Source organism: Budorcas taxicolor, chromosome 3 (genome assembly GCF_023091745.1).
Source record: "Budorcas taxicolor isolate Tak-1 chromosome 3, Takin1.1, whole genome shotgun sequence".
Classification (NCBI taxonomy): Eukaryota; Metazoa; Chordata; class Mammalia; order Artiodactyla; family Bovidae; genus Budorcas; species Budorcas taxicolor.
Window position 1 is genome coordinate 107,481,823 of NC_068912.1, and position 11,156 is coordinate 107,492,978.

Genomic DNA, 11,156 nt, shown 5'->3' on the forward strand with positions numbered 1-11,156 from the left:
GATCATTGTTATCATAATATTGCAAGGGAATGTTAATTCACACAAGCAAACAAACTATTTTCAACTACTCTGAGGCTGCTGTTTACATATAGCAGTGTGTTAATTGCAGGTGACTCTCCTATTCCTCTGTGAAGCTTTGGGTCCAATCTGTTAGGTTTCAGTGGGAGAACCTTTTACACGTGAAGGCAGCTAACCTGCTTTTCTTTTAAAATTTTAAAATGCTCTGTAATTCAGACTTTTGATTTTGCCTTGGCTTTCACCCATCATCTGAGGGTCCCTGAGATTCAAGGATGATACACACAGGAGAGTTCTGAGTTGGGGAGAACTGCAGAGAGCTTTAGGGCATGGAGATGTGCCCAAGTGAAGGCTTCTCAGAAGAAGTGAGGGTCGACATGGGTCTTGAAAGATCTTGAGTTTGGCCTGACTTGGATCCTGTTTCTCAGCCCACACCCCTCTCACCTGTCCTCTGCACCCCACCTGTCTGTTGATCCCTTTTTCTTTAAAAAGTTTTTTCATTTTATATAAATAAAATATAGTGTAGCTGATTAACAATGTTGTGATAATTTCAGGTGGACAGCAAAGGAATTCAACCACACATATGCAGGTATCCATTTTCCCCTAAACTCCTCTCCCATCCAGGCTGCCACATAACAATGAGCAGAGTTCCCTGTGCTATACAGTAGGACCTTGTTGGTTATCCATTTTAAATACAGCAGTGTGGACTTGTCCCTCCCAAACTCCCTAACTATCCCTTCCTCCCATTCTTCCCCTTTAGTAACTATAAGTTTGTTCTCTAAGACCGTGAATCTATATCTGTTTTGAGAATAAGTTTATTTGCATGATTTCTTTTGAGATTCCACACATAAAGGATATCATATAATAGTTCTCTTTCTATGACTTCACCCAGTATGACAGTTTCTAGGTCCATCCATGTTGCTGCAAATGACGTTAATTCATTCTTTTTAATGGCTGAGTAATATTCCACAGGGTTTATACACTACATCTTCTTAAACTATTCCCCTATAGGTGGGCACTTGAGTTGCTTCCACATCTTAACTATTGTTAATAGTGCTGCAATGAGCACTAGAGTGCATGTATCCATTCGGATTATGTTTTTCTCCGGATATATGCCCGAGAGAGATTATAGGGTCATATGTTAGCTCTATTTTTAGTTTTTTAAGAAACCTCCATACTGTTCTCCAAGGCTTCCCATATAGCTCAGCTGGTAAAGAATCTGCCTGCAGTGCAGGGGAATCCAGTTCTATTCCTGGATTGGGAAGATCCCCTGGAGAAGGGATAGGTTACCCACTCCAGTATTTGTGGACTTCCCCATTGGCTCCTCATTCTCCATCTGCAGTGGAGAAGACCTGGGTTCGATCCCTGGGTTGGGAAGATCCCCTGGAGGAGGGCATGGCAACCCACAGTATTCTTGCCTGGAGAATCCCTTGGACAGAGGAGCCTGGTGGCCTACAGTCCATGGGGTCTCAAAAAGTTGGGCATGGCTGAGTGACTAAGCTCAGCACAGCCCAGCACATACTATTCTCCATAGTACAGCCCATCTTTCTTAACTTGGTCTACCTTTCACACGGTGCTCAGTGGCCAGATTGATGCCAACAGACCAGCCCCTGTGGGTAGACACCACTCCTAGAGGGATGTGGCCGGGCTGTGTGGATATGGAAAGTCCTAAGAATTGCCTCTCCTTTGAACTCCTAGGACAGGATGGGAGAGTTTAGTTCAGTTGCTCAGTCATGTCCGACTCTTTGCGACCCCATGAATTGCAGCATGCCAGGCCTCCCTGTCCATCACCAACTCTTGGAGTTCACTCAGACTCACGTCCATCGAGTCAGTGATGCTATCCAGACATTTCATCCTCTGTCATCCCCTTCTCCTCCTGCCCCCAATCCGTCCCAGCATCACAGTCTTTTCCAATGAGTCAACTCTTCGCATGAGGTGGCCAAAGTACTGGAGTTTCAGCTTTAGCATCATTCCCTCCAAAGAAATTCCAGGGCTGATCTCCTTCAGAATGGACTGGCTGGATCTCCTTGCAGTCCAAGGGACTCTCAAGAGTCTTCTCCAACACCACAGTTCAAAAGCATCAATTCTTTGGCGCTCAGCTTTCTTCACAGTCCAACTCTCACATCCATACATGACCACAGAAAAAACCATAGCCTTGACTAGACGGACCTTAGTCGGCAAAGTAATGTCCCTGCTTTTGAATATGCTATCTAGGTTGGTCATAACTTTTCTTCCAAGGAGTAAGCGTCTTTTAATTTCATGGCTGCAGTCACCATCTGCAGTGATTTTGGAGCCCCCCAAAATAAAGTCTGACACTGTTTCTACTGTTTCCCCATCTATTTCCCATCAAGTGATGGGACCGGATGCCATGATCTTCGTTTTCTGAATGTTGAGCTTTAAGCCAACTTTTTCACTCTCCTCTTTCACTTTCATCAAGAGGCTTTTTAGTTCCTCTTCACTTTCTGCCATAAGGGTGGTGTCATCTGCATTTCTGAGGTTATTGATATTTCTCCCGGCAGTCTTGATTCCAGCTTGTGTTTCTTCCAGTCCAGCATTTCTCATGATGTACTCCGCATAGAAGTTCAATAAGCAGGGTGACAATATACAGCCTTGACATACTCCTTTTCCTATTTGGAACCAGTCTGTTGTTCCATGTCCAGTTCTAACTGTTGCTTCCTGACCTGCATACAGGATTCTCAAGAGGCAGGTCAGGTGGTCTGGTATTCCCAACTCTTTCAGAATTTTCCACAGTCTATTGTGATCCACACAGTCAAAGGCTTTAGAGTAGTAGTCCTCAAATCTGCCTACGCAGCAGAATCACATATGAAACATTAAAAAACATTGGATTCCCAGGTCCTACCACAGATGAATTAAATCAGTAGGGTAGAACATCACAGCTGTAGGTTATTATTTACACTTCTCAAAGAGATGCTGAATCCCGCTATGCCTTATGTGGTTGTCAGACCCCTCTGTGTGTTTTCCTTGCTTCTCCCTCAGTAACGAGCACAACTAATCCATTACATAGATTAAATCAGCCATCTTTTACTGAGTGTTTGCTTTATAAGAGGAACGGAACAACAATTTGGGGCTCCGAAGATGGATGACATAATTTCTGCCCTCAGGATGTCACAGTTCAGTGAGAACTGCGAAAAGAAAATGGTACCCGAGTGTGGTTACTGCTGTTGTTGGTGAGGGAGCACTATTGTGTGGGAGCACAGAGGAAGCCATGGAGACAGCTTGGAGGGGGATGGGGAACACTTCCTAGAAGAGGTATCATCAGGGGTGAACCTCGAAAGGAAAGTAGGAATTCTCCAGGCGAAGAAGAAGGAAGGGAATTTGGGGCAGAGGGAAGAACACACTTGAAGGCCAGGAAGTTTGAGACTGATTTATGCATTTATCACTATGCTGGGCAGAGTTAAGCCTTTTACAGTCAAGAACCCTTCATAATATTATAAGGTAAGAACTACTTTTACCTCCAATTTACCAATTAGGAAACTGAGGCCTCGGGATGCTGAACAACGTGACTAAGCTCACACGATCAGTAAGTGGAGGAGTTGAGACGAAAACCACCCTGCACCCAATCCTGGAGCAAAGAGGTAGTCAAGGGGAAGGGAGTAGGATGCGGTGGGTAGGAAATGGTGGAGAGGGCCCTGGCCAAGGGTCACGCCAGCAATGGAATCCTGTGTCTGTTGACCATTGTATATGGCACCCCATGATTGCTAAAACACATTTTCTTTCCTTTTGTAGCTAAATTCCTGCTTGGGCTGACTTTCAGGGCACTGCTCCTCAGCAGCCCTCTCTGAAGCCGAGGCTCTGGACCAGAGGCAGGGTCAGTGGAACCTCTTTACAGGGGCCACCAGCCTTTGAGGTCCCCGGTGAGTCTGTGGGGCTCCCTGGCTCTATGGGGGGAAATGTCACACTGTGATATCAGGGCACAGATGGCATCATTTGGTGACTTCAGGAGTTCCTGCGCTTAAGGATTTGGGGCAACAAGGACCCTTGTTCTGGCATCTTTGGGTCCCCACTAAATGCCCACAGTTCCTCTGGAGGTTGTCCATGGAAGTGATACTGTGTGCAGATATCATCTATAAGAACGACATTCATGAGACTTCGCTGGTGGTCTAGTGGCTAGGACTCTGTGCTCCCAATGCAGGGGATCCAGGTTCGATCCCTGGTCAGGAAACTAGATCCCACATGCTGCAGCGAAGAGTTCGCATGCCACAACTAAAGATCCTGTGTGCTGCAACTAGGACCTGACTCAGCCAAGTAAAATAAATAATTTTTTAAAAAAGAATGACATTCTTGTGGAAGAGTTGAGATATGGATTTTAAAAGGCAAGAGCTCTGAACTTTGTTTTGGGTGGACCCTGTCTCCCTTTTAGCACAATAAGTAAGTAACCTGCTCATGGGTCAGGAGGGGTAGGATGGCCTCATAGTAGGCAGGATTAAGCTGTTCACCAGGGTGTCATTTGTAACTCCTAAGGCTAGTTTTGAGGGACAAGGACCATTTGGTATTATAACAGAGCTCAAGTGAAAAGCTATGCTCACAGACGTTACACTGACAAGATGGCTTGTTCAGAAAAAAGCATCCCTGGGAATCCCCTCTTGCAGAGCCAAATGAACTCATCTGAGGAACAGGCTCCAGTCTATGTTAAACACAATGGGGGTAAGAGAATTAATTAAAGGGAAGGGGGAGGATTGATCTTGGTGCTTGAAGCCTGGAGCCTTGGTTTGACGCATCTGTGACAGCCTGATGTTTTTGGTAGGTGCCCTTCAGAGTGTGTTTTCTCCACACAATGCAATAGAGAAGTGAGATCAGGAGGCATTAATGGGCTATGGTTCTTAGGTAAGGCTAGTCTAAATGGCACCTGGGTGGGAAACCCTTCTGGAGCCCTTTCTGGAGGGAAGCAGCGTAAGGATATCTGGTGTGACAAGCAACAGCAGGTGGATTTCTCTTGTCCCTTTGCTCCATGCCAGGCCCTTTGTGAATGCTGCACAGCTGTGCCTAGCAGTATTGTTTGCAAAGATCCTGTGGTTGAGATTGGAGACTCTGAGTGTGAGACCACTCCTATAGTGGGGAACCTGGAGCTGACTTGGGAGCCGGATAGACCTGTGTTTGAATCCTGGCTTTGTCAGTGGCTGGCTTTGCTCCTTTTGTGTAAATTGAGAGTGGTCAGTACCTGCCTCACCAGGCTGCCAAGGACAAATGAGATGGTGCAGGGAAAAGGCTGACTGCAGAGCCTGTCATTCAGGGAGTACTCAGTGCAAGACAGTGTTAGTAGAAGGGGTTGGGGGGGTTCATAGACCAATTGTTTTTAAAAGGTAGACTGTTGCTATTCAGGTATGGTGAGGGCAACAGATCAGCACACAGTAACCATTGAAAAGACTCTGTTACTCGCAGCTCCCAGGAGATGGGGGGTGAGGGAGGGCAGGTTACACCCTGCAAGACCAAATGGGGAAGCACCAGGTTATTCAGGAGGCAGGAGCAGAGACGGGGAGCACCGGGCAAGGCAGGGCAGGCAGGTTTCAGAATTGCTAGTTTGAATAATTTCAGCAGGCTCGGCAGGTGCAGGGCTGTCCTAAATTGTCTGTCACGTGGTCCTGGGGTGATTCTGGCCCCAGTGTGTAAGCCCCGAGAGAATCCAATAAAGAAAGTGGTTGGAGGGTAGGTTTGGGTCGGTTGGTTTGATCTGAAAGCCTCAGTTGCAGGGGAGTTGTTTACTGTCTCTGGTGGTTAGCAAGCCCCTGGAGAGGCAGTTTCTCCCTGGTGGGCAAGGCCCTCCATGCCAGGGCCTCAAGAATACAGAGAATAAGCAAGCACAGTTAATACACAAGTGAAGAAGGCAGGTAGGTAACAGGTGATCCCTGAGCATGGTGGTTGAGGGCTGAGTTTTGATGCTGGACTGAGGGAAACAGGGACATGTTGGGGAGGCTCTGGAAAGGGGTGTAACCTGAGTCAGGGCTTGAAGGAGGACACAGGGAAGGGCTTTTCCAGTCTAGGAGCAGACAGTAGGAAACAATCTTCAGAAAGCTTCAGGGCAAAGGGTGTGGTGTTGGGAGAACAAGCCTGCAAATGTCTGATGGGACCTATTCATAGGTCCCTATTCATATGAGAGGCAAGGGGTCTGAAATTGTGTGTGTTTGTGTGGAGAAGGCAATGGCGCCCCACTCCAGTACTCTTGCCTGGAAAATCCCATGGATGGAGGAGCCTGGTAGGCTACAGTCCATGGGGTTATGAAGAGTCGGACACGACTGAGTGACTTCACTTTCACTTTTCACTTTCATTCATTGGAGAAGGAAATGGCAACCCACTCCAGTGTTCTTGCCTGGAGAATCCCAGGGACGGGGAAGCCTGGTAGGCTGCCATCTATGGGGTTGCACAGAGTCGGACACGACTGAAGCAGCTTAGCAGCAGTAGCAGTAGCAGTGTGTGCTGCAATGAAATATTCTGAGAAGGTACTTGTCCTTGCTTGAATCAGCTTTCAGCAGATTCATGTGATGGTGGGTGTGGGCCTAGAGCTGTGGTTCTTGAGCTGTGATTCTCAGCCCTGCTTGCAGGCATGACTCACCTAAAAATCTGTGCAGAAATACTGATGCCTGGGCTCCTCCCCAGACCAGTGACAGCAGAATTTCTGGAGGACAGGCCTTTTTAAAAATTCCTAGGCAACTATAATACCTGCTTGAGAACCACTGCTTAGAGACAGAGACCAGTAAGGGGGTGTTGGCACAACCATCTAAAAGCAGTGGGTTGAAAAATCACTTTGATAAGTTGACATCAGCATTTTTATAGTAAAACATAGCACAGAATAAAACATAATCAGAACATGTCACATGTATTAAGTGCTATCTCTCAAAGACTTAAGTATAGTCCCACACACACACATACACACGTACATACATAAACACACACAAATATGTGGGTTGGGTGGTTGTATAAAATGTATTTGGGTAGGTCTTAGTCAAAACCTAGAAGGGAGAGGTGGAGTCATTCCCCACCAGGGCCCCAGGCTGCAGGGCATGCTCAGATACCCCACGTGCTCTCAGGTGCCTCCCTTTCTGAAGGGCAGGGACTGCATCTTGGTCCTCTCTTTGTCCTTCTGCCTCAGCCTGGAGCAACCAGGTGGCTGGACAGGAGCAGCAGAGGCCAAGAGAAGGTGGAATTTGTGGCCAGTCAGAGATATCACCTTCTTCCCCCAGGTCTGCCCACGAGAGGCCATGGGACTTAGCATACCAAGGAGACCTTCTGAGATGCTCCCTAGGACCTGACACTGGAAGCATCATCAGAAAAGCACCTGGAGGTACCTCTTACACGCCGGGAGATGTTATTAAGAACTGGGTGCTCAGCTGGGCAGTGTGTTAGTTTCCTATTGTTGCTGCAATGAAATTACCACAAATGTGTAGCGACTTAACACAAATTTATTCTCTTCCTGTTCTCGAGTCCAATAATGAGTTTTATTTACCCCAAATCAAGGTGTGGGCAGGGCTGCATTCCTCTGGAGGCTCTTCAGGAGAATCCGCTTCCCTGCCTTTTCCAGCTTCTAGGGAGGATTTCTCAGCTTATGATCCCTTCCTTCATCTCCAAAGGCCGCAGTGTAGCATCTTCAGGTCTCTCTCTTTGACTCTGATCTTGCTGCCTCTCTCGTATAAGGACTCTTATGATTACTCTGTGATTACAATAGGTTGGATAATTGGGATTATCTCCCCATCTCAAGATCCTTAACTTAATCACATCCACAAAGTGCTCCTTGCCATGTAAGGTAATAATATAGTAGTTTATTGCACTCATCTCACACTCTAATAAAGTGAAGTGAAGTGAAGTCGCTCAGTCGTGTCCGACTCTTTGCGACCCCGTGGACTGTAGCCTACCAGGCTTCTCTGTCCATGGGATTCTCCAGGTGAGAATACTGGAGTGGGTTGCCATTTCCTTCTCCAGGAGAATCTTCCCAACCCAGGGATCGAACCCAAGTCTCCTGCATTGGAGGCAGACGCTTTAACCTCTGAGCCACCAGGGAATTCTCCAAGCCAGGCTTCAGCAATATGTGAACCATAAACTTCCAGATATTCAAGCTGGTTTTAGAAAAAGCAGAGGAACCAGAGATCAAATTGTCAACATCCGCTGGATCATCAAAAAAGCAAGAGAGTTCCGGAAAAACACCTATTTCTGCTTTATTGACTATGCGAAAGCCTTTGACTGTGTGGATCACAATAGACTGTGGAAAATTCTGAAAGAGTTGGGAATACCAGACCACCTGACCTGCCTCTTGAGAATCCTGTATGCAGGTCAGGAAGCAACAGTTAGAACTGGACATGGAACAACAGACTGGTTCCAAATAGGAAAAGGAGTATGTCAAGGCTGTATATTGTCACCCTGCTTATTGAACTTCTATGTGGAGTACATCATGAGAAACGCTGGGCTGGAAGAAGCACAGGCTGGAATCAAGATTGCCAGGAGAAATATCAATAACCTCAGAAATGCAGATGACACCACCCTTATGGCAGAAAGTGAAGAGGAACTACAAAGCCTCTTGATGAAAGTGAAAGAGGAGAGCGAAAAAGTTGGCTTAAAGCTCAACATTCAGAAAATGAAGATCATGGCATCCGGTCCCATCACTTGATGGGAAATAGATGGGGAAACAGTGGAAACAGTGTCAGACTTTATTTTGGGGGGCTCCAAAATCACTGCAGATGGTGACTGCAGCCATGAAATTAAAAGACGCTTACTCCTTGGAAGAAAAGTTATGACCAACCTAGATAGCATATTGAAAAGCAGAGATGTTACTTTGCCAACAAAGGCCTGTTTAGTCAAGGCTATGGTTTTTCCTGTGGTCATATATGGATGTGAGAGTTGGACTGTGAAGAAAGCTGAGTGCCGAAGAATTGATGCTTTTGAACTGTGGTGTTGGAGAAGACTCTTGAGAGTCCCTTGGACTGCAAGAAGATCCAACCAGTCCATTCTAAAGGAGATCAGTCCTGGGTGTTCTTTGGAAGGAATGATGCTAAAGTCGAAACTCCAGTACTTTGGCCACCTCATGCAAAGAGTTGACTCATTGGAAAAGACTGTGATGCTGGGAGGGATTGGGGGCAGGAGGAAAAGGGGACGACAGAGGATGAGATGGCTAGATGGCATCACCGACTGGATGGACGTGAGTCTGAGTGAGCTCCAGGAGATGGTGATGGACAGGGAGGCCTGGCGTGCTGCGATTCATGGGATCGCAAAGAGTCAGACACGACTGAGTGACTGAACTGAACTTACGTACTCAGTCGTGTCCGACTGTATGTGACCCCATAGACTGTAGCCCGCCAGGCTCCTCTGTCTATAGGATTTTCCAGGCAAGAATATTGGAGAGGGTTGCCATTTCCTTCCCTAGGGGATCTTCCCAACAACCCAGGGATCGAACCTGTGGCTCCTGCATTGCAGGCAGATTTATTGGGGCCATGTAAGGTAATATATTCACAAATTCCCAGACATGGGGCCAAGACATGGACCTCTTTGGGAGACCATTGTTCTGTCTTCCACAAGACCTGCATGTTGCCATTTTTGTTTGCATTGTCTGTATCTCCGTTAGACTGTGAGCTCTTGAGAATAGGAATTTTATAAGACTTGTGTCCTTGGCATGTATCACATTGCTTAACACAGTAGCTGTTGGCAAATAGTAGTTTTTTGAGCAAAGACATCTTGACCTCTTCACCATATTGATAAAATCACTGAAGATTAGAGAGATGGGTGGCTTAAGGTTTTGCAGATCTAGTGGCAGAGCTGGATTCAGAACCCAGGTCACCTGAGTCTTTCCACTCTCCTCCCTAAATAGACAATGGCCCAAAGTCAGCACTCAAGATATTTTGTCCTGGTCCCCCGGGATGACACTGACATTTCTCCCAACCCTACAAGATGAGGATATTTAGAAGGACATGACATCCATACAGAGTATAAGAAAGGGTCCAAACTACTGAACCTGCAACACTTAAATTTCAGTCCTGCTTCCATTTTGTATCAGTTAGCTATTGCTGTGTAATGAACCACCCCATAATCTAGAAGTTTAAAGCAACACAATTTATAATGTCTCATTAGTCTATAGGTTGGTGGAGGGTTCTGTTGACGTAGGCTTGACTTGGCTGATCTTGGCGGGGTTTGTTCATATATGTGGTCACCTAGTGGGTCAGCAGAGGGGTTGGCTTCTTTAGAATGTTCTGAGCTAGGACAAATCAATTGACTTGGCTCCATGTAGTCTCTAATCCTCCAGTGGGTAAGTCTGGGCTGGTTTTCATGATGATAGCAGGGTTCTGAGACAGTAAAACTGCTCAAGCTCAGAACTGGCTCATGGTAACCTTTGTTGCATCCTCTTGGCCAAAGCAAGTTGGAGACTGGATTCAAGAGATATTACAACATCCCTATTTCTTTATGAGAGGACCTACAAAGTCACACTGTTACAAGGAGGGATGGAAAGTTGGAGCCAGTTGTATAATTAATCTACCCATGGCTTGACCACATCTTGACCTCATGACTGGTCTGTGCTGTGCTTAGTGGCTCAATTATGTCCAACTCTTTGCAACCTCATGGAATGTAGCCTGGCAGGCTGCTTTGTCCTTGGGGATTCTCCAGGCAAGAACTGGAGTGGGTTGCCATGTTCTCCTCCAGGGAACTTCCCAACCAGACATCAAACCCAGGTCTCCTGCATTTCAGGTGGATGCTTTACCATCTGAGCCACCAGGGAAGCCCCATGACTAGTCAAGTTTCTTAATTTCTCTGATCTCTAGTTTCCTCATCTGGAAAATGGAGAATAGTAATAATATCACAGTTGGTGAAAATTAAATAATAGAAGACATGGAAAACACTGAGCAGTGACCAACAGGGCGCTCCAAAAGTCAGCAGTTGCAATGTTCAATAAGACTGGAAGCTATTATGATTACTGTTGTTATTATTTTTGTTACATAATAATTATTCTTATTATTATAGTTATGACAAGGACTGGCAGAAAACCTAGTTCTGATAGGAAATAACAGATACTGGCATGGGAAGTCTATTTGCTGGGAAAGGGAGGAGGCCAAAGCAGTGCCATTTTCCAGCACCCATAAAATTCAAGCATTACATATATACATACATATATGTATATATTTGGCGATGGTGTGGGACTTAAATTCAGA

At 46.2% G+C, this 11,156-nt stretch overlaps 1 non-coding gene across 1 annotated transcript; it reads left to right on the forward strand.

The window, feature by feature from the left end:
• The first annotated feature begins 4,124 nt into the window (after positions 1-4,124).
• TRNAG-CCC (transfer RNA glycine (anticodon CCC)) lies at positions 4,125-4,198 on the forward strand. Its single transcript has one exon. It is a non-coding gene; the product is annotated as a tRNA-Gly (tRNA).
• Positions 4,199-11,156: the final 6,958 nt, after the last annotated feature.